The following is a 24540-nucleotide window of genomic DNA, read 5'->3' as shown; positions in this document are numbered from 1 at the left end:
GGATATTTTTTGACTGGCCTGTACTGTAACCTCAAAGTCACTGTGTACTCAACAGATTCTTTATTAAAGGAGTGGCTTTGTCATGAAGCAGAATTAGGAACAAAGGTGCAAACCATGGAGAACCTCTTAGGATAGCTGTCATGGCCTGACTTATTTGATCCTTGACCCATCCCCATTACAGGCTGCAGGTACTGTCACCTGAGACACCATTTCTGCATGGGTAGAGGGGCAGAAAGGGTAAGGGACACAGACATCACTTGCAGACTCACTAGACTTCTGAAGATTAAAGTTACTACTCCTGATATCCACCTTGAGCCCTTGGATCCACACATTTGCCTTGCATGTTCTCAGCTGCTCATCCTCAGGTCCTGTCATATCCCATGGGTCAAGTCCTTTATTTCCTTGAGTCTCCTGCTGTGCAGATATTGGTCATGCCCAACTTTTTCCTGCAACTAGGTTTGCTCCTGCACCATCTCCCCTCAAGTTCAGATTCATCCTCTTGCTCAACCTTATTCTATTAGCCCCTTCTTCTCCTTAAAGCAGATGAGAGCTCCCTTCCACAAAACACACCTAGTGGACCTGAGACTTGGATGAAAATGAGTAAACATTGGGAACCATAATATAAAATTCTGCCTCTCAGTGATGTCAACAGCAAAAATTTTATTCCTTGACTCTTTCCTTGCCTGGAATCACACAACTTGTTCTAAAAGCCTAGGTCTCAGCTGAATTTCCCTGGATTTGTTGTATGTTTTCTTCACAGCAGCTATCTTAAAATTCCTTAAATCCTTGGGCATAACTCTATCCCCTCGTCTCTATCTCCTGATTTGGTTTGGTGACCTTCTTGTTATGAAGTAAGGAGAGTTTAGAGATGCTTACCAGGGAAATGTTTGTCCTTCAAACTCATCTTTGTTTTCCCAGATTGAATGACTCTTAAAACCCTGAGAATTTGTGTGATTAAGGATTCAATAAACCCCATGAAAGACTCTGTAATTTGCACAGCTATTGGTATTTTAAATCAGAGTGCTTAGGTCTTCCTACACCTCATGATATGAAACATGTTTACACTTATGAGTCTAATTATTTTTAATCAAATTAAGTGGCTGCTATGTTTTCCTTATCAACATGTCCTGAAAAAATATAGCCTTAAGAACATCTGAAATAATTTTAATAAGCCACAAATATTTTGTATGTGTTTTATCTTCATTTCTCAAATGTAGCTTTGCCAGGGGGAAAAAAGACACACCAAAAAAGTGACTTGTTTTTAAAGACAAAAGGGAAGGGAAGAGGAAGGGGAAGGGGAAGGGGAAGGGGAAGGGAAGGGAAGGGAAGGGAAGGGAAGGGAAGGGAAGGGAAGGGGAAAGGGTTTTTCCATCTGTACTTTTCTATGTATGTTTTTCTGCTTTTTGATGAATCAGAAATGAAAAAAATACTTATCTCCTAAGTTAACTACAGAAACCTTGATTTGATTTCTGTCTATCATGATGTCTTTCTGCATGACCTTGGACCTGCTGTTTCCTCACCTTAAAAAGTAGTATCAAAACACATTCTTGCATTTTTGGCTGAAATAAATCATGGGCTCATCAGACAAGCTTTGCTTGTCACTATAGCCTTGTATGCACATACGGTCCTGATCTCAACTGATGTCTCTAGGTGCTAATGCAATGCAAAGCCTCTGCAGTCAGAACTTTGCAGTCAACTGTGCTAAGTCAATCATCTTGTGAAAATAAAAGCTTTGAGAATCCCATGAGAAGTAAATAAATAGATAAATAATGAGCAATCCAACTGCGGTTCAAATCATGTGGTTTTGGACAGAAAAAAGAACTTAGCATAGGTGTAAATAGCAGGTCTCAGTTCTCCTTTCTGAAAACTCCCCTTGAAATGTTTGCCATCCTGCATTTTTAACATTTTATCACTGGAGCACAACAATGTACTTAAAATAAAATATATTTTTACATGACCATCTTGCTACTTGAAAATTCTAGACAATTACGAAATGTGACAATCTCAAATTACTTTTCTCAATTAAAGAATAAATGCTCTTCTGTGAACAGGGTTTAGCTCACAGTGCTGGATGGGCCAAACCAGAGGCCTGCCACATACAATCCACTTCACATTTTTCTAGATCAGCAATTCTCAAGTGCCTCAGGGCAGCTGGATTTGGATACTGGGAGCTCTGTGTATGTTTGCAGTGCTTCCAGATAAACCACATTATAACTCATTGACAATCAAAACCATAGTGGTCATGGATTTGTATGGGACCAGCTGCTTATCAAAACTGCTGGCCTGCAATTTTTAATGAAATCTGCTTTTCTGTCTCTCATGTGAAAATATTGTTTTGCTGAAACTAGTGCCAGTAATAGAAAAGACATATCAACTTCAGCCTAAATTTTTGTGAAAAAAAGGTTTCTGGCTGTGGCTATGTGGTTGTGAAGCAGAAAGTCACTCACTCAAAAGAGCCTGGCTATTTGATGACCAGCAAGTCTTCTTGCAGCTGTATAAATAATGAAATATTCATTCAGCCAGAAAAGAGACAAGCTTTTTAGTCCCATGCTTAAAATCCAATTTGGGATGTGAGAAATCTGCACACTGAAGTCCTTGCTCCAATAAACATGCTTTTATTCACCCAAAGAGCTTGGGCACCTGAAGATGAGGGAGAGAGACATGCCTCAGGGAGACCCAGGAAAATCCTAATGTCCACAGTGGCTTTTCTGAACCAAGAAATTACTAATGGCATAGCACATACATGTTTTTCCCCTTTTCCCCACTGCTTCAGATAGTTCAGTTTGACTTTTGATAACTTTTTTTTTTAAACTTGAACAGTTTTGTACAGACAGGAAAACCATTTCCAAACCCATCCAACTCTACCTGGCATCCATCACCACAGAGGCAGACACTCAAATACTAATGGTGCCTGTAAAGCAGAAATTGAACTTTACTAAAAAAAATTAAACCAATTAATCATAGGCCAAAACTTCAGAAAAAACCCAACAGAAATCTTGCAGTATGCTGTGAAAGCTGCCAGCTTCTGGGATTTGCAGCAGTCTCACAGGAGCAGTGTGTTTCTCTGCTTCTGCAACAGCTACATTGAAAACAGAGCTTTAAGCAGGGCCAAGAGTGCTATGGTTTAGAGAGTCAAATCTATCTCAGATATGTGCAAATTCACTCAGACTCAAGATGTTTTGCTTTGTGGAAGCCTTTTGGTAAAACTGGGCTAGAAATTACCTGAGGGTCAATTGTTTAGCAGTTTGCCAGGTCCTTCTTCTCCCAGTCTTCTATTGAAGGTAGATATATTCATAGATATCCGTCTCTTGCTCCTCCTCTTTTCCTCATTATAAATGATATCACACACAAATATACAATGATATGGCAGGTGTACACACAAGGAAATGACATTTCCAGCCATTATTGCCTTTCAATGAGTATCCCCTCACTTTCAACAATTTATCCTTTTCCATGAGCCTTAACAGGAGCCTCAGTGGTTACCCTTGCAGAAGTAAATATGTTTTGGCTTTTTCAGGCTGGACAGCTGGATTGTGTATGGGCACAGAGGGGCAATGGCCTTTCGGAAATGCCATTTGCATAGGTGTTGGCAAGCCAGGTTGGCTTGAGGAAGGTTGAATTAACACTACTGCTGGCGATAGGCAGAGCTGTGGATGCCTGCCTGTTAACGTGCTGTGAATGGGGACATGTGTGCTTTCAGACAAGAAGGACTCCATGCCATAATGCACTTGCCAGGTGACTACTGTACTGCCTCGCTCAATGACTGAATTTCAACTAGGTTTGGCTGCTGTGCAATGCAGAGCTATTCACCTTTACAATCACTCTCTCCCCTCTCCCATCATCCCCCACTCTACAGCTACTTAGAAAGCAAGGCAAACTTTATCATCAAAAAACAGATCAAGTCATTTGGCTCAAATCGCCAGAGTGCAGCAGCAGAGCACAGCATGTTGGAAAAAAGAAAAAAAAATCTTAATTTTTTTGGCTTCTTGTCAGGTTTGGGACCATATTTGCCAAGTATTTCATGAAGGATAGTTTGGATATTATTCAGGGATCCTCCTGAAAGCAGCATGTACCAGAAAACACACACCACTACTTAGGCAGTTTTGCAGACTCAGGATGTGCTAGATGAGCCTTTCCTCCCCGAGATAAATTCAACAAGCAATTATTCTGAGAGATATTTTATCCTGGCAGAAGCAGGAATGTATTCAAGTACTTTAGGAATTAAAGGTCTTGCATTTTGGTGAAGGCTTCTTTAATCCAGTTTTGCCTTTTTAGTAGGGTATTCTGTTCTGTCCATACCCAGTAATACTTGTCTCTTTTGTAAAGGACTTGGAAATGAACAAGTAGAAATACAGTGTGATACAGAATGCTTGTTTACAGGGATGGTAGATCTACCACCTACCTGGGCAACCTGTGCCAGTGTATCACCACCCTCACAGCAAAGAATTTCTTCCTTATGGCTAATCTAAATCTATCTTCCTTTAGATTAAAACCATTATACCTTGTCCTATTGCTACAGGACTACTGCTAAAACATTTGTCCTCATCCTCTTCTAAGGTCTTGGAAGAAGCACTAATTTCTGCCCAGAGCTTTTTTCTAGGCTGAACAACCTTAACTCTCTCAGCCTGTCTCCATAGCGGAGGTGCTTCAGCCCCTCTGAGCATCTTTGTAGCATCCTCTGGACCTGCTCCAGCAGGTCCATATCCTTCTTATCTTGGTGGCCCTAGAGCTGGATGCAACGTTACAAGTGGGGTCTCACCAGAGCAGAGGGGTGCAGTCACCTCCCTCGCCCTGCTTCTTTTGACATGCTTCTTTTGACATGACCCAAGATACTATTGACTTTCTGGGCTGTGAATGCACGTTACTGGGTCATGTCCAGCTTATCATCCACCATGATCTCAACATGATTTTTCTTTTTTTTCACTGTCATATAGAGTAGCAAGTTTAGATCCAAACTTGATGTTTTTCAGAGACACAGATAGGCAGAAGTATCTATGTAGTATCTAAAAAGATGAATTTGAATTCTACAAACACAGTACTGTTTCTACGTTTTGCAAACTCTCCTTCTTACATGTGATCTACAGTACTAAGAAATGGTGCTTGTTTCATCCTCACAGTCTTTGGTGAAACACTGAACAGAATCAGACCAAAAACTGACCACTGTCAACCTTAATGTGAAACCCCTTTTCACGAATGGGAAATGTTTTCAGCATATCTTTAAAAGGCTGATGTCTCAGTCTCTTACTGAAATCAATGAAGAGGGTTGACACTGGGACTTTATCATGGCTCCAAATTATTGAGGACAACTCTTAGCAAAACACTTTATTTCTTAAATATTATATGATATAATCTGCTGATTTAAAAACATCTAATTGGTCCAAACCATTGCTTACCACACCTTCCTTGTTTCACTGTTAATTTCTCACTCTTTTGACCGTGATATGTATTTTATTAGTCATCCAAACACAGTTAATATTTCTAGGGAAGAATAAAGCAAAAAGTCATTGAATGCTTCAGCCCTATCACCAGTTAACTTATTTTGTTGTCTACTGAGTAATTGTCCTGCACATACATTTCCTTTAGTGACAGAACTGCTTTAGGCAGCTCGCCCCTCCTCCTTTCCCTTTGCCATCCCTCTTTTCCTTGCGTTACCTCTCATTTGTGCCAGTACATCAGTTTGCAGGACCTCATGGTGAACAAATTAATAGACTGAAGTTAAAAATAAACATGTTTTCTGGGTTATTTCTTTATGCTTTTAGCTTCTTCTTATTATTATTTCTAATGCACTTACCCAATATGCTTTAATATTGCTGTAAATCCTTGGCATAACATTTTATCCTTTTTTTGTCTCTATTTTCTTCTAGTTATATTATTTCCCACTGATTTGATCTATCTTCTATTCTCTTTCTCACTCTTTCCTAAGTTTCATAGAATGGAGATGATCATGCATCAGACAAACTCTTATTAAACTTCCTACACCTTCCACATGATAATTTGAGCCCCAGAGCTGTCTTAATCAGCTTTTGGGAACTCTTTTCCCCTACATTTGCTTCCCCTGAAATCTCTTCTACCCATCAGTTGAATTTATTAATATACCTTTTCCTAAATATTATTTTTATTTTCTGTTGCTCTCTATCCTCAAAGGAATCAGGGTGTTCATCCCCTTCTGTGTGTCTTTCTACTTTATTTTCTCAACCAATTTATATCTATTGGTCAGAAGAGTACCTAGAAAGACTTTTTTTTCACATCAACCATCCCAATTTTTAGAGATAAAAGGCAGCTTCCAAAGCAACAAAGGGATTTGCTCTTCTTGCTGTGTTTCTGTTCCAGCTGTAGTTTGGTGTCAATATGCCCCTCAGACAACAATCCCTGGGGTTTGAAATATTCTGGATGCTATTCAAGGCATTTGTTTCACTTGCCTATTTGATGGTTACACCAGCCCATCCCATCACTATGTTGGCTTCCTTTCTATTTCAGCAAGATAGTTTCTGCAAGTCCCACACTGAATTCAGTCTCTCAGAGCCAATGATACGCCTTGGTCTGTAAACCATGTCTTCTCTCTTTTCCACTGTCCTCTCTGGACAAGCCATACCTTTTTACATCAATATTCCAGTCACATGAATTAGCCTAGCAAACCTCTGCTAAGCCAATTAAGACATAATTCTAATTATGTATTAAGATTCCCAGTTCCTCTGGCTTATTCCCCATACAGCTTACATTAATGTATAACCATTTAAAACTTTCAGAAGATTGACTCAGTGATTTCCTTTTCATCTCTCCTTTGTCCCTTTATGTACACACTCTCCTGTTTTTGGCAAATTTAGGTGCTTCCACATCATACACATTTATAACTGGTAAGCAAAGCCTTGGACCATACATTTTGATACTGAGGTAAATTATATTACTCAAATATTGCACTATTAAAATACTAAAATATTCTTAAGCACTAGAAATTTATAAAGGACAGTATTATCTGAAATATCAGCACAGTTACTGGATGTGTTAAGAGTGTTAAAATAAAAAGAAGTGAAATCAATAGGTATTAGTCAGTGGAAAATGTAATCCACAAATAAAAATCAGACAGACTAGAAATGAGTCATATAGATGATTTCTCATTAGTAGGGAATTTTTCCAAATCATGTTAGACCATCCCCACATCTTATCCCCACCTCAGGCTATCAAAAGACAAGGTAATACTTTATTTGTGAATGGTTTTGGGCTTTTTGTGCCTTGGAAAATATGTTTACAAATGGACTTGAATAGCCAAATTCCAGAAGACTTCAGACTGCTGACAAAGCAGCCTCTCCCTTTATCTCCTACATTAAATATAAAAGACTTCCATTGCCTTCTTTCATGCAAATCAGTACCTGTACTTATGCATACACAGACCTGCACATACACAGGCACAGATTCCCAGCCAGCAGACCAGCTATAGCTTCCCCAAAGCTACAAGGAAGCAAAATAATTTTAAAAAATGACATATTCAGCTATAAAACATGGCCACATTACACCTTGGTAGTAATAAAAAATGATAATATTTTACTAAGTATTTCCATTTCACTTTCCATCCATTATGGACTTGTATTTTGGCAGCAGCTTTCTGTACATCCATCTCTTGCTGGTATTTGCCAATGCAGCAAACCACTATGCCTTTAATCCTAAACACTTTGAGTGTTGTTTGGCCACTTCAAACATGTGGCATTGGTTATCATTAAACAAAATGCTATCGGCCTCCCTGGTATCCTACAGAAACGTTGCTAATATGAATCAGGCTGTAAAATCTGGGGTAGAGCAAATAGATCAATAATGCAGCCTTCACTTTGTGCTGCTGCTCTCCCCTGAATTAGGTATAACATCATTTTACCAATTTTACATGTGCAAAACACAGAGAAATCCCCAAAATATCATAGTCCTAGTGGCCTTAGTTTGTGAGTATTCAGCTTGTGAAACTGGTAGATGATCTTTATACTTAATGAAAGACCTGGCAATCTTACACTCTACAGTCAAAAAGTGAAACATTGAAAACTGGAATTGCACCAAATCAATTAACTGTAAGGAGCAGATTAACTACGAATGTAATGACATTTTCTTTTGTCAGTCAACATACATAGGCAGCTCCAATGGGAGGCTGAGATCTTACGGATCTATCAATGGCAGAAGAGCCCTGAGACGATGAAATCAGGCTCTTCAGTGAAACACCTGAATTAAGCAGGGTGGATCCAACTATACATGATTCATGCAGACATGACAGTAAAGCCAGGACTAGGAACAGCTTCTCAGCTCCCTGCCCACCATTGTAATGATCATAATATGTCTCTGGCAGAGCAGAGCCTGCTTCAGGAACCTGCACACCAGCTATTTGCAACACCTCTGAACCACTGCCAAACCCAGATACATAATTTACTATGCACCACCCCACCAATGGGTATCCTTCTCAGATCCCTACTTGCAAACATAATTAAAAATTGGTTTCAGATATACACTAGAGAAATGAGCAGCCTCAGGGGGTGGGAACCCTTGAATCACGGCCACTGTCATGTGAAAGTGCATGGCTATGGACAGTAAAACACCGCAGTGCTAACAGAGCAAGGCTGCTTACAGCAGACACAGGCATATCTTTCAGCCCACTCAGTGTGATAATAGATGCACTAACGTTTTGACTACAGCCTTGTGTTTACTGTGGGTGTTAGCTGAGACATTTCCATGTAAATAAAACATTCATCAAGCTCACAAAAATATCTGCAGAGCAATTATTGTATGAGAATGGTGAGCACTGGAGAAGCAGGGTCATTCATCCATTCCATATACCTGCTTAGGCTTGTTGCAAAGGAAGATGCCACTTTCATGGATGTTGGAATTAGATCAGGTCTCCTGTGTAGAATCTGTGTGGGCCAAGGAATAAGGCTTGGCATCAGGAGACCTGGTTTCTATTTGCATAACTTCTGCTGAGTTACTCGATGGCCTTGAGCAACTCACTTTGCAGCTGCATGATGCTGTTTCCCACCCATCTGTAAAATGGGGTTAATGGTACTTATCAGCCTTCACAAAGTACTTTTGTGATATAGAGATGAAAATGATGGTGGCTGCTAATTGTTTTCACTCTCTCCATGGAGAGAAGCTTTTTTCCTTCCAGGAGTGTAAACCCAAGCCCATTTTCTGCTAGTTGTAGAGTTTAAGTTTCCATTTGCATGGATGGCATTACCCTTTCCTATAATTTTTCATAAATGTAATGTGCAACATCTGAGATTGAAGTGGCCTGGGTAATATACAGCCTCAGAGCAATGATGAGCAACACAACTAAAGTTAGACTACAGGGAGAGCAAAACAGGGTAGAGGAAAACAAGTGCTATTCACAGAAACTGAGGGCAACAAGAGGTTGGTTGGACTCAGCAAGGTTAGATGGATTTGCTTAAGAAGCTGTCATCTCCTAGACTTCCAGGAGAAGTCCACATCTCCTGGTATTCAGATTAGTGAATTAACCCTACGAGCTTACTTCCCTTAGCGTCCTTCTGTATTAATAATAGGCATTGCCAGGAAACTTTTCTTTGTGGTTTAGTTTTCATTTTCAGATTGTTTCTGCTCCCCAAATAACTATTTTTCCTGCAGACTGATCACTGACAACATGCAGCAGTGGGGTAAGTATCTGAAATTTCTTAGTTACTGGGAAAGAAGAGCTTCAGAGACCTTCCCTTATTAGCACATTAATTGCAGCTGTCACAGACAGCAATTATTTGCTCAATTTTCCTCAAATTCATCATTTTCTTAAAAAACAAAACCAAATCCAAAACTGCAGTAATGAATATTCAGAGTATCCTGGCACTTGAAATCCTCTTCTCATTTTGTAGCTGGCACTGGCTTCTTCCTATCTGAACACCTTGCACACACCTTTCAGGCATGTATGATTGACAGCTGTCCTGCATGCATAGCAAAATGAAGTTTAGGCCCTCATATCACAGACAAATGTCTTTTGACAGCCTCAGTGCTGAGCAGCGCACCATGCAATCCACCCAGAACAGGTTCCTTCCAGAGTAAACACCAACTTCTCTTAACTACAGTGGACATTTCAGGTTTCTCTGCAACTACCTGGGTATACCGGTTTTGGCTAGGATGGAGTTAATTTTCTTCAAAGCATGGGAGACTGTGAGACTGTGTTTTGGATTTGTGCTGGAAACAGTGTTGATAACACAGGGATGGGTTTGTTATTGCTGAGCAATGCTCACACAGACCCAAGGCCTTTTCTGGTCCTCACCCCCAGTCCACCAGTGAGGGGGCTGGGGGGTGCATGAGGAGTTGGGAGCAGATGCAGTTGGGACAGCTGACCCCAGCTGACCCAAGTGATATCCCAGACCACATAGCATCATGCTCAGCATATGGAGCTGGGGAAAGAAGGAAGAGAGGACATCTGGAATAATGGCATTTTTCTTTCCAAGTCACTGTTACAATATGATGGAACCCTACTGTTCTGGAGATGGCTGAAGAGCATTCTGCCCATGGGAAGTGGGGAATGAATTCCTTGGCTGATTTTGATTGTGTGCACAGCTTTTGCTTTCTCTATGAAGCTGTCTTTACCTCAAATCATGGATTTTCTCACTTTTGCCCTTCTGATTCTCTCTCCCATTCCTGCTGGCTTGTGAGTGAGGGGGTGAATGAGGCTGAGTTGCCAGTTGGGGTTAAACCATGACACTGTACAATGAAAACCATCTACAGCTATTGATCTTGAAAGCAGTGGAAGAGGAAAATAAGGAAAGTAATTCCTAGGATTCCTTTAGCCATGTCAACTAAAAAAAAGCTCAGGAAACCATGTTCCTCACCTTTAGTCTTTCCCTCTTTAACCTATTTGCCTTCATAGGCTCCATCAAGAGTGGAGAGTGCAGTCCAGAAGAATTACAGCACCTCTGTGAAACAGGCATTTTCTCCAGAGACCTCAATTCTTAAAAAAACATTCTCTGGAGCCTAAATATGCTTCTTAAAAATCTCCATGAGGCACCGCTGATGTATGTACGTAGGTATGTATGAATGTATGTATTTATATATGAATGGACAATATTGCAGCTTTCCCACTGAGAAATGATGAGTTCAGGAGATGATGGATTGGGCTATAAACAGTCTGTAGGAGGCATGAATATATATATATATATCTGTTGTTGGGGTGCTGAGGAAGCCATGTACCTTGTCTACTTGCACCAGACAATAAAAGCGCAGGCAATTTTAACTGAGTAACTTTGAGTTGGTACAGCATATGCAAAATCAATTTGTTATGACGGAATATTTAGTATCATTATTTCGATTAGTGCATTTTATCACTAGACAGTGCTTTTATGACTATCTAGTGTAACCTACATATCACCTAGCAATTTCTGTAACTTCATGACTAATGGCCAAACTACAGCATATCTTTTAGAGAGACACCACATCTTGATTTAGAGCCTCCAAGTCATGGAAAATATAACACCTCCCTTGTAAATTGTTCCCAAGGTTCATTACTCTTCCTGCTTATTTTGCAGGAAGATACTAATTTGCACCTTATCTTTGGTTTGAATCTGTCTGGCATTTACTTCCAGTGAGTGGATCTTGTTATACCTTTGTCTGAGGGATGAAGGAGCCCCATCCTACTGAAAGCTGTCTTCCTGTGGAGGTGCATACAGTGTCAGCAAGTTTCCTCTTAACCGTATTTTCACAAGCTAAATACACTCAGTGTCAAAATTATTCTTTCTTGGGGTGGGAAGATTGACAAACTCGGGCAACTACCTGTACCTACTTGCCTGAGCATCCCTACTGAATCAGTGGAGGCTCCTCCTGATGACAATTTAGCTAATTTCAAGTGTAAACATGCCCTGAAGGTGTCTGTCTCTCTCAGTATCTATTTAACTATTCTAGGGCAAACATGACTATCATTTGGATGCCTTATTTAAGCAACTGAAGTTTGGTGAGGTTTCCAGGCTTTAAAAATTTTTTGTCTCTTTCTGATAACCTTTATATTTTCTCACAAATTTTTGGAAGGATAGACATGAGAAATGGAGACTCATGCCACCTCCAGCTTCCCTCAGTAAAATAATACATGGTTAATGATGCCTCCATTGTACTGTTTAAATTTGACCAAGAGCAAAATTAGCCTTGTCTCTTAACTATCAGCAGCACATTCACAGTTCATATTCAGTACATTGTCTGCAATGACCTTTCAGTATTTTTTCAGAGCTTCTGCTTTCCCTGAATACAGTCCCACTTTCCCTAAGGCTCCAGGATACAGAATTTTCAATTTAGGGTTATATTAAAATAGATTTGTAGTGTACTTGGAGCTGCCAATCAGGATCAGGACCTTACCATGCAAACAAACAGTGAGAGACAGTCCCTGCCCTGAAGAATTTACACTCTAAATTAGACAGGACAGACAGTAGTAGTGTGTGTGGGCGGTTAAATGGAGACACTGAGAAGTGAAGGCCACAGAGAGGTTTGAGGTTTCTCAGACATTCCCACTTATCAAAGGGATGTATGAGACTTATTTTGCTAATGCTCACTGAACTAATCTACCTTAACATCCTTTTTGGTGCAACCCCACAGGGCTTCAGGTGCAGGGCTGCTGCCAGATGAGCAGCTCTGTCTGACCCATATCCCACAAGAGGTTAAATGTATTTTGTCAGAAGTATGCATTCGATGGGTAAACTCTGTGCTGCAGGAAGTTCCAGGGAACGAATCATCACTAAGTCGAAGCTTCCCGCCAAAGATTTTTCCAGTCACAGGCACTGTTTATGGTTGTGGCCAGGACCAAATTAGGGCTCAGCCATTCCCAGAACCAATGCCTAGCTTTTCAGTGGCTGGACCAAACTAAGGTTAGAGTGTCTGGGTTTCCTCTCTGTTAGCATTGATTTATCTCTGAGGAGCAAAAGAGATGTACAACATGATGCTCTGCCCTTCTCCTTACCAGCACACCTTTCTTCTCACATGATTCAGGGTGAACACCCAGTTTTTCTTATGACTCTTTTACTCCAAATCTTTTCAACAGGAAGGATTTGAAATATATTTTAGAGATCTAATTGCATTTTCAAGGTTTTGGAGAACATTTAAATTATGTCTGTCAGCACAGACTTTCCAGCTGAGTAGTTTGAAGCCTTATAGCCAGAGGTGCAGCCATGGGACAACGACTGTGAATGGGAGGGTGACATGTGGAGCAACTTGTTTTCATGAGTTTTTGAGCCATCCTCTTGCTCTGGGCAGCTGTGCACCTTGTAAATATGTGAGTGAGCTGGAGATAGGATTTGTATGGTACAGTTTTCCACAGATCCATTCTGCTTCAGTTAAAGTCCAGTGTAACTTCTTTTTTTCTTAGTGGGAAAATGAGGATTTGATTCTTATTTTAATCTCACTTTTTCTTTAATTTCCCAGTTTTTGTTCCTTTGTAGGTTTTCAACATGACACGGGATAAATTGACTAAGTGTTTTCAAAACAGGGCTGCAGGGTAAAGCCAGACTTTCTGTTGTAATAATTGCCCCCGTTTATTCCAGGCTGGAGTCAGGAACTGAGTTGATCTTGGCCAGCTGACACTATCAAAGCTGTAAGGCCAAAATGCAATATGGGTAAAAGCCAAAAGGGAACAAAATAAAGCAGAAAACTGAAAGAGGGCTGGGATTGGTGATGACAAGAGCAAACAGGGACTGAAAAAAGTAGAAAGGATGAACTCTATTATATGGTATTATGCTTTGAAACACCAGCTTTGCAAGGGAAAATGGGAGCTAATGCCTCTCCCTTACCTTGGTGAAAGATATAAATATCAGTTAATTAACTTTCCTCAAGGACAAAGGGAAAAATTGCTGAACACCTCTAAAAGGAACATAGGTAAATCAAATTCTTTGCTTGTAGTCTATTAGCCACAAAAAGGTGAAAATTATATACACGTGCATAATATGTTTTTTATAATTATATGCACATATAAGAATTAAAACAATAAAGATAAAAACAACTAATCACTCTCCATCTATAGTGCTGAATGAAATAAGGAGTAAAAAAAAAAATCCCTATCAACAAAACCTGTATATTTAATGAATACTAAATAAAAGATAATAAACACTTCACAGGAAACCTTAATTTTGGATTTGCTATGTTTTTCAGTGTTTGACTTTGAATCATCAATAACATTTCATTTGTCCAGGCTGGCTTGGGATGTTTTTTTTTTTTTTTTTGGGTAGCAATGTCATCTTTCTCTGTAAAGTGCCTCTTTGTCCTGTGCTGCTGTTAGGGAGACAAGAGAAAAGAGAGATAAAACCAGATGTGCTGGGTACTAATCTGATTGCTTAACATGTTTTTCTGGAAGATGCTCTGATACTGTGATGATTCAAACTAAATGAGAACTTGCAGATAAGTGGAACTGAGCCCCAGGTTGTCAGTAATGAACTTCAACTAACTCACACTGGGCCTAAGCCCAGCAGCACTGGGCACTTTTACCTACCACAGAAGGCAGTGATAAGGCACGAGTATGCTGGTCTCCCTGCGGATCCAAGATATTATACCACTTGCAGGCAAAATTACATTAGTTGCTTACTGTGCTGCAAATTTTAATGGTTTATAAGCAACAAGAAATTACCACATTGTAAATTTGGGATAGATGACACAAATCAGACAGACTTACAGAGGATGCTCCCTTTGGTCTCAGCTGAGTTGTACCTTATTAATATCCTGCTTTCTCTTTGTTTACAGCACTGATTGGTTTTATGAGTGGGTGAAGTGCATTTTGCTCATTTATTTTGGTTTAGCGTAGGGAAACGAGTAAAAGAAAAGAAGAAAAAAAGAGATTCACTCTTGAAGCTCTCCTCTTTTCCCAAACTATATACCCACATTAGAGGAAGAGTTATATTAGTGACAGGGTAAGTGCATAGCAATACTAACACTATTTCCTTGATGATGTGCCTAAATGCCATTGTGCTAGGCGTGCTTGTTTCCTGAATGGGGACATCTACCATTTTGCTATTTGCTTTGGGTTTTGTCTTGCTGCTCCCACCAATTCTCCACCTAAAGCAGAGACCAGAGTGCACACAGGACCTTGAGCCCTGTGGCTGATGGCACACTCACCATACACACGTGCAAAAAATTTCCTCTTAGCAAAGCAGTGCACATCCCTGCCCTCACTGCATCCCCTCTCTCCAGTGAATCTACTGGTGCAGCAGTGTAGCATGTCTGTGCACTTTACGATTGTGTGTGAATATTTCCTGATGTCCTGCAGGTGATGGAAAGCACAGAAATCCTGAAATGAGCGTTCCCTTTATCCTGCTGTGTTCACTAGCAAAGTAAATTTCTCATATAAAAGTTTTTGGGGGAGTTACTCCAGCTATTTGGGTGAGCAGTCAGTAAGTGGATGTATATGGTTGAACACTGGGATACAGTATTTGATGCTCAGCCTGAAAACCATTGGGCCTTTAAAGGAAATCTAGTCCAAGCCCTCTGCAATGAGTAGGGAAATCTTCAACTCGATCAGGTTTCCCCTCCAGCCTGACCTTGAATGTTTCCAGGGATGGGACATCTACCATCTCTCTGGGTAACCTGTGCCAGTGCAGTACCACCTTCTTTGTAAAAAATATCTTCATTATATCTAATCTAAATTTACCCACTTGTAGGTAAAAGCCTTTAGCCTGTGTCCTATTGCAACAGTCCCTGCTAAAACCTTTGTTCTTGTCTTTCCTATACGCTTTAGGTACAAAAAGGCTGTGATAGGGTCACACAGAACTTCATATGACTGCCATAACTTTTTGTTTTCCTTAACATTGTAAAAAAGGATTTTAACTCTTCCTCTGAGTCCTGAGAACTCAGATTCACACGGCTCACACTAGAACATGCAGCCAGAAGTGAGGACAAAAAGCGAGTATGTTTATGCACAGGTCTGTTTCTCAAATACATTTACCTCTAAATGAGTGAGGTTAAGGTATAATGAATTGCATCCAGAGCAATCCATTCTCCTCTGTCTTACTGCTAAGCTCCTTGCTTAGAGACACAGTAATATTGTATGCGCATCTCACGAGATGAGCACACTTATATTACAGCTGCCACTTGGAAGGCCAATGAGGAAGGAATAACAAATGCTGCATTGTCAGTTTGCAACAATAAAGAATCATTTTCATTCCTTGTGCACAAGAGCTCCAATTATAATCTAATTCAATTCAGATTAACTATGCTTTGATGGCATTTCCATCACATAAAAAATAAATTTATTAGCCAAGTATAATATGTTTTGTCTATAGTTCTAATGCTAATAAGGAGACAGTTTAACTGCTTTAATGCTGCATTTAACCACAGGTATAAGCTATTTCCTCAAAATTTATAATCAGGGTGTGCAAATATTACACTGGAAACTCACAGAAAGCAAAGTTATCAGGATTTACAGGTGAGCTGCTAATAAAGGCTTATAATCCATTTGGTTTAAATCCCACCCATTAAGAATTTTCATAAGGCTTTCATAAAAGATTCTTTCCAGGTGCTTCATCCCATGCTAATTGCATGGTCTAGTGAAAGGTGGCAAACATGATGGGATCAAATTAATGCTGCTTTATCTGAGGAGTGTTAATGATTCACTACAGGTATATCTAAACTACAGACACCTAATCTTATTATAGCACCAGAGCCGAGTCTTTATGTTCTCTAAATGATCTTGATGGCTTCTGTGCCACCAGTCTCTCCAGCAATCCTCAGCCTGTCCCTGAGTTCCTGATGGGTTTGTATCCTGCTATTTTAAGTGCAATGCTGGGGTCTTACGGACAGGCTGCTCACTCTTGCCCTCTTTGCCCAGTGCACAAATGCATGGAGGCTCATAACTAATTAGGCATTCTGATTAATGGAGCACATATTTATGTTTCCACCCAGGGCTGTAAGGCATGTATTTGAGCTACTACAGATGAGAACCAAAGCAATTCTCCCTCCTGCACAAAGGAATCATAAAGTTGGATCAGCATCTGCATCACTTTGCTGGTCTTCAAGCAATCATTTGCCTTTTGGCAGACTGTGCACAGGATGCTGACATGGAGTTTGGAGGCTGAAAGTTCTGCTCTGTGCCAAAACATGAGGGGCTTTACAGAGTTAGAACTATGAAACTGTATACTGTGAGAAAACAGTACAAACTCAACCCATTTAGGGCAGGAAAGACCCTGACAATTCATCTCAAGGTAAATGACAATTTTTGTGTAACCTGCATTTGAACTAAAATGGCCACTGCTTGGGCAGCTTGCTTTAGTCAAGAAACAGTTGTCTTGGAAGAAGTTAGATACCACAGCTCTGGAACCAGTCAAGATGGATGCAGTAACAGATGGAACATTCTGATCACTCCAGATTGATATCTATGGAAGCTCCGTTTTAATTACATTCTACAGTGACAGAAAACCAGACCCCTGCTGTACTTATGAATTACTTTCTATTCCAATTTACTTATCATGGATGCCATTAGTTTATGTGAACAGAAATTAACATTTGTTTTCTTTTTCTCTTTCACAGTTTCTTTTCAGAACAAAAACACTTTCACTGGACAGTCATCATGGAATCAAATTCTATCTGAGGGAAAATAAAAAAAAACAAAACAACAAAGCACCATAAATAGCCCCCCAAAGTTCTGAAGTAGTATCTTCCAAAAGAAGTAGAAAGACAGAAATGCCAAAGGAAATTTGGTCCATTAGTCAGCCTTCTCCAATTATTTATGATAAGCAATTTATCCAATCTTTTTAATAGTCTTATAGGGAAAATGCATTTCCACAAACAGAACAGCAAGTTAATATTTACTTTTTTGCCCTCAGTTTAAATCTTCTTTTTATTTCTTAACAAACATCTGCAGACAATATATCTAAGCTTCTGAGTTTGTAATTATTTTTGCAAGTGCAGTTGCTTACATGGGTAAGAGATTTATTATAGCAATCTAATAGATCAAGTAACACGAAGATCTAATGACCGAACTCTAAAGCTGAATTAATTGACTGTGGATATGCTGCATAATTTTTTAATTTTTATTTTTGGGGGGGGACAGTTAGGGCAATTAGTCATTGGGATAACTTATCTGGAGATAAGGCAAAATCCCTATGACTGCAAATCTCTGGTACAAGACTTTCTAAAATACATATTTCAGCTAAACTGGAAGATGGAAGCTACCTGTCAAACTCCATGGCCTTTTGCTTGTGGGATGCCAGGTTAGATGAACATAGTGTTCCTTTCTGGCCTTAAAATTTATGAAGTATTTATTACAGACATGATCTGTACTCATCACCTAGGTCAAATAGTGGGTCAAACATTTATGAAAAACCAGACACAAACATCAACATGGGGCAGAAAGTGGTGATCTTAACCCTGTGAAGTGTTTCAGCCAGATTCTCAAAATGATGACCAGAAAGCTGAGGGCAACCTGCAGTTCTAATCCTGCAGCTCAAGTGACAGTTTGAAGCAAAATAACAAACACTGAAATCAAATATCATCACCTTAGATGGCAGGGTACAGCTGCTGAAAATGTGTTTGTGTCTTTTGCTCATTTCTAGCCTGTAAATTAAACATAAATTTACAACTGATATATAAAGGGGGAAAAAAACCCTTCAAACAAAACCCAACTCCCCCCAAAACCCTATCAAGACTTTATTCCAGAGTGCATAAGAAGAATCACCACCATGTTTCTGCATAAGGTGGTTACAATCTCTTCTTTGTGCCTAGTGCTGGTGACACAACCTCTGCCAAGGTGCTTGGTGGAAACATCTCATAATCACGCAGAGCTGGAGGTACTTCAGAGGCATTGGCTCAAGAAATTAAAGAAGTAGGAGGACTGATCTGTGAGGAAACAGCCTCTGAATAACTTGGGAAAATGATGACTAAGGCGCTAAGTTGGGTCTTGGTGAATTTTATGGGAGATTTTCAGTTTTGCTTGATGAAGTACAAAGATGTGCAAATCAATAGCAATTGTTCAAAATATGTGAAAAAGAAGACAAAAAGGAGTATCTAGCCTCTGCACAGAGTATAAATAAGATAGAATTGGAATGGAAAAAATATAAGTGAACATTTCTAAAATATCAGAATTTATAACAGGTTAATGATGAAAATAAAATGGGTGGAACAATCAATTTAAACAGAATATGGTTTTTATACTTTTAACAAACTTTTCATATGAAAGATGTATTAGGAGTTGAGAAGACTGGAAATTGAGACTTCCTAGCCTTGGGTGATGAACCTGGATAAGGCCTTGAGAATTTTTCAGTTGATTCTGTAAGTTCAAGGTTCCAGTTTTTTTATCTTTATTGCATATCAAAGCCCTCTGACCTCATTCTGTTCAAGACGAGAGGCTTTTGAAAACAGAGTCCTCTTCCCCAATTCTTTCCCCATCAAATCTTCGGAGCAAAACCACGTAACTAGGACCAGGTACTATACCCTGCTACGGGACTCAGCAAAAAAATAGGGATGACTTTTTGATAAGATCCTATATATATATATATATATATATATATATATATATATATATAATATATATATATATAACTTCAGATCATGTTTTAGAGACTTGTGTCTTATTGTTCATTAATGGAAAGTCTGTCTTTCATGCATGGAGTTGAATTTAATATCTATTGAACAGTAAGATGCACTGTATCTTACTGGAGTATCTGATCTTTCTCTGACCTGTTCAGAGAAAAAGTTCTGCAATGGTTCTCATCTTTTGCCATCCTATTATTCATTGTTTATGTACTCCTATCCAAATATTTAAATTATCAGTAAAGATGACTCATATGAGGAAGGAAATCTAATTCAATATTTCTTTCAATTGAGATTAATTATCTTTATTTTTCCCTCATTTGAGTTTTGGGGGCTTTTTGCTGTTTGCTTTGTTGCTGTTAGTTTTGGGTTTTTTGACTGGAGGGCCAGCACTACAAGAAAAATCACTAATTCTAAGAAGAGACAGTTGTTATCAGTTTAATGATCAGTGAATAACCAGATCCTGCAATGACCCAATAGGAGTCAATGACTACGAAAGATACACAACCTTTCTCAGCATTGATTCTTATTTATACAGTTCAGAAAAACACTGAGAGCAGGGAAACCATGTTGATGGCAATAAGACATTTATGGACTTCAGAAGAGGCCATCTGTAAGTAAAGCCTCAAATTTTCTTCTGACTCTGAAGCTGTTACAAAAGATGTGGAATTTTGGTGTTGGATACAGAAATACTTTAATAGCTTTACCTACAATATAAAATATGCTGAGCTCATTTTGTATGCATCCTCCCCCTTTTAGCAGTTGGCCTTCCATTTACTCTTTGTGGAGCTACTGGATATTGTGTGTGTCAGGCAGCTGTTTCCAGATGTGTAGCTGAATACATGAGAAAGAGAAAAATGGTCAGGCATGAAAAAGTAATAAGTGAGAACTGAAAAGTAAATTGCAAGAATCTTCAGACAGTATTCCATAGGAAAAAAAGAGATAGCTGTCTCCAGATGGATCCCAATGCAGTCCATCTGTTTGGTTTGCATGGAAGCAGTCCCCAAGCAAGGAGTGATGATTCAGCATTTAGAGTCTGAAAAGGTAACGGATCCCATGCCAAGTTAGCAGAGCTGCTGTAGACCTCTCTCTGTTTCACATCAGCCAAAAAATATAGACTTATTGCAATGTTTACACCAGGGACACAGCATCCTCTTTTCTCCAGACCTGGTGTGGTCTTCTCTAGGTGTGATTCTCTAAAATTGGAAAGTCGTTAACCCCACTCTACACTACCTACATGTCCTGCTGGATCCATCACAGCATCTACCGTCTCCAAGCACTCCCCGAAAAAAGTCCTGCATGTGCTGGTTAAACCTTCTTCTACACAGCAGGTAGGAGAAGGCTGAAAATGATGACCAGCCATAGTGTCTATCCTGGTCTTCTGGAAACTGGTGCATCATCCTAAGTACGTTCCTCTGTGCCTGAAGGCAAGGACTGGCTGCAGAGTGAGCAAAGATGGGATTTTCTTCTGAAAACTCTAGCTATGCGGAAACTGGGATGCATTGAGGAGAAGAGATCCTGACATCCCTCTAGACTTGGCTGCCAGCGTGAACTGCCACTCCATAGAGCAGGAAAGTACTGAGCACATGGCTTGTGGCAGGCTTTATATCGCCTAAAATGGGAGCTCCCACAGCAGCCCAACAGCATGAGAAACGAGCTACAGAAAGACCAGAAAGAAGAATGGACTGGAGCATGCTGAACAAAGAGGAAATCACATAATCAGGGAGAAAATGTATGGCCCTCAACAAGACCTCTGGTAATAAAATCTATATTAACCATATCACCTTGTAAATTTGTTGAATGTATGTAACTTTGTTTCCTCTGGATAACATTTTATGGTGAAGAAAAGCCTTCCTCAAAAGATAAATATGTTTTAAAGGAAGTTTGAGTGAAGTTTTAACAGATGACACATACTTTTGTAAAAGGAAAAGTAATGCAACATTCAAACAATACAAATGAGAAATTTATGACAAGTTACAAGTCTTCTTGTGTTGTTTTATTTTTCCCTTCAAATTATCAATAAGGAGGCCAGCTCAGTTTGTTTTCCTGATATTATAGCCAGCAATTTTTTTTTTTCCTGAGGTTGGTTGTGGCTCAGAGTGATATTAAACTATTTGCATTAAGAATACTCAAGGCTGTCTACCATCAAACCAAGCTGTAGACTTGACAGCCTGATTACATCATCTACAGGAGAGGAAATGAAGTTTAGCATTCATTTGAACATAATGAAATAAATTTAAGCAGTTACTAAAAATCATTAAATCTCACTTCCCACTCAGTTTCAATAGGGATAAAATTCAGCAGACTAGGAGAAAGGGAACATCTCAGGTATCTTGACCCTTGTCATTATTTTGTTAAGAGCTATTCATTTAATAAAAAGTGTATTTTAACTCAGACTAACACAAAATCCTGTCACATGGAAACCAGAGATACAGACCATACTTAAAAGGCAGGGAGACACTATGGCCAGGAAGATCTAAAGCTTCTTTGTGGATAACCAACTGGAAAAAAAAATAGCACAAACTATGAGTTGTTATAAAAAAGAATGCAAATAAAATCTTTGTATGCTTAGTCATTAAGTTGATAGGACTTATGAATTTTTTCCCTGGACTGTTCCCAGTAACCACAGTTCCAAAAAAGATATTAATTAAAACAAGATTTTGGGAATTATCTTAAAAGGATAATCTAGGATAGAGAAATATGCCTTTAAGGGGGAATCAGAGTTTCCCAATCTGTTTAGTATACTGGTAGATGATGCAGAGCTGACATGGTCATAGGTTATATGCATTGAGAGAAGGAAGAGCTTTCTGGCTATAAGTTGATCTTTAATCTCACAGAATCCTAGAAAGAGTTAAGTTGAAAAAGACCTTTAAGATGACTAAGTCCACTCATTTACACACCCCTGCCAAGTGCCAAGCGCCAAGCCCCCTCTAAGACATGTCCCCAGGTGCCACACATACATATCATTTAAATGACCACCAGGGCTGGTGATTAAACAACTTCCCTGGGCAGACTTGTTCCAGTGCTTGAGAAACCTTTTGGTGAAGAAGTTTTTCCTAATATCCAACCTAAAACTTTCCTGGCACAAATTAAGGACTTTTCCTCTTGTCCCATTGCTTGTTTATTGGGAGAAGAAACTGACATCCATCTTGCTTGAACCTCATTTCAGGAAGTTGTAAAGAACTTATTTAGAACAAAAAAACCAAACAAATTGTACCAGCCCATGTTTGGAAGCATAAACTAGAGAAATTCAGATTGAAACAGTAGCATGATTAGGTCTGCAAAGAATGTATCTAGATTTCATGGTAGCCCTTCATCAGTTAAACTGTTCAATTCAAGATTGAACTACAGCACGTTCATTTGAAAAGAAAAACACACACAGGCAATGGTTGTTAAATTGACACAGAAGTTACTGAGTAAGTGCAGTGCTACTGGATAACACAAAATTGAAGGAGAGATCTACCAGAGTGTGAGGTCTCCTGTGGAAAACTATGTCACTGAAGGATGTAGCTGGAAGGTACTGAGTGTGTCCTTCCTACTCCTGAAGCTCTGGCAGCCCATCCATTCCCCAACACTAAACTGGATTTTCTCCAAGTCTTTGACCCCAGACGTCCAGACACATCCAGGTAATAATCCAAGAAAATAGCTATTCCTGATCTGTCCTTGATTCTCCTGCAATGGTGAGAAACTTCTGCACTGGACAAAAGCCAAGGGGCTTGTGCCATGTTCTAACCCCACCTTTGCTGTCTGTGTGCAGCAGCAGTTGCCTGTCCTGGTGCTTTGGCTGGAGCTCTCCCATGTCCCACAGGCTTAGGGAAGAGATGCTCAGCCTTCCCACTCCCCACATGGCAGATTACTGCCCCATGTCTCCACACTGCCTGCTGGAAAGTGAGGGCAGAGGATCATATTCACAACTGTTTTGCATCTGTAAAAATTACAATTCCCATCCTTTTTCTTCTGCTTGGATACAGAATGGTTTATACTTAATGATTCAGCCCACACTAGAAAAACACATCTATCCAGAAAACTGCCTGATGTGTTGATGACTTTTTTTTAATCATCATCCATTAAGCATTGACAAAGATTAGTACATCTTGAAAATGTATTGTTTAAACATAGCAGATAACACATTTTCAAATAATACAAATTTTCATCTTTAATCTCTAAAAAGTGGTGATTAGAAATATGTTAAGTATCTGCTACATTCAGCTTGTTTTTGTAGTCTTGAAGAAAGTGCATCTCAAGCTACATTTACAGAATGAACTTTTGAAAGCAAAAAGGTCATGTCAGTTTTATAATACCATTATATTAATGGGCTGAGGTGCCCCAAACAGATCCAGGTTTAGAATGATATAATTGTTCAGTTGAAAAGGACTTATCCCTGAGTCCAGTGGTTAACCGTGCACTGCCAAGCCCACCACTAGACCATGTCCCCAAGTCCCTCCGGGGATGATGACTCCATCACTTCCCTGGGAAAACCATCATCACATCTCTTTAGCTAGCTGGAGCCAGCTGCCTCAGCTGAGTCTCCTCCCAGCTGCTTGTGCCCCCCTACAGACTCCCCACAGATGGGATGATGCGAGAATCTAAAAAGTCCTTGACTGAATGTAAATGTAGCTAAAATTTTCCTTGAACATCATAGCTACTCTCAACAATTTTGGATGTTAGCAGTTATGGAGTTTTAAATATTATCAGAAATATTTCAAGTACAACTTTTTTTCCCCTCCACTATTTGTTTGGAAGACAAAAAGCAACTAAATATTTATCTTATGTATGTATATGTATATGTGTATGCACAAGTGTATAAATATATATGTGTACACATATAATTTAATTTTTTTACTTCTTTTTTTTTTACCTGTATCTATTAGTAATCTTAAAATAATCTGTTACTCCATTCATCCATTGTGACAAAACCAAGTTTCACAAGTAGCAATGTATGATCCTTTTTTCCTTGTTGGATAGAAGGAAAATGCTCAGACAAAACTCATACAACTCTCTCAGTATGAAAAAATTATTTCAAAATAGCATAATAGGTATACTATGCAAAAAGTCTTTATCTACTTTAGCTTA

Source organism: Anomalospiza imberbis, chromosome 2 (genome assembly GCF_031753505.1).
Source record: "Anomalospiza imberbis isolate Cuckoo-Finch-1a 21T00152 chromosome 2, ASM3175350v1, whole genome shotgun sequence".
NCBI lineage: Eukaryota > Metazoa > Chordata > Aves > Passeriformes > Viduidae > Anomalospiza > Anomalospiza imberbis.
Note: the sequence above shows the minus strand (reverse complement) of the source record.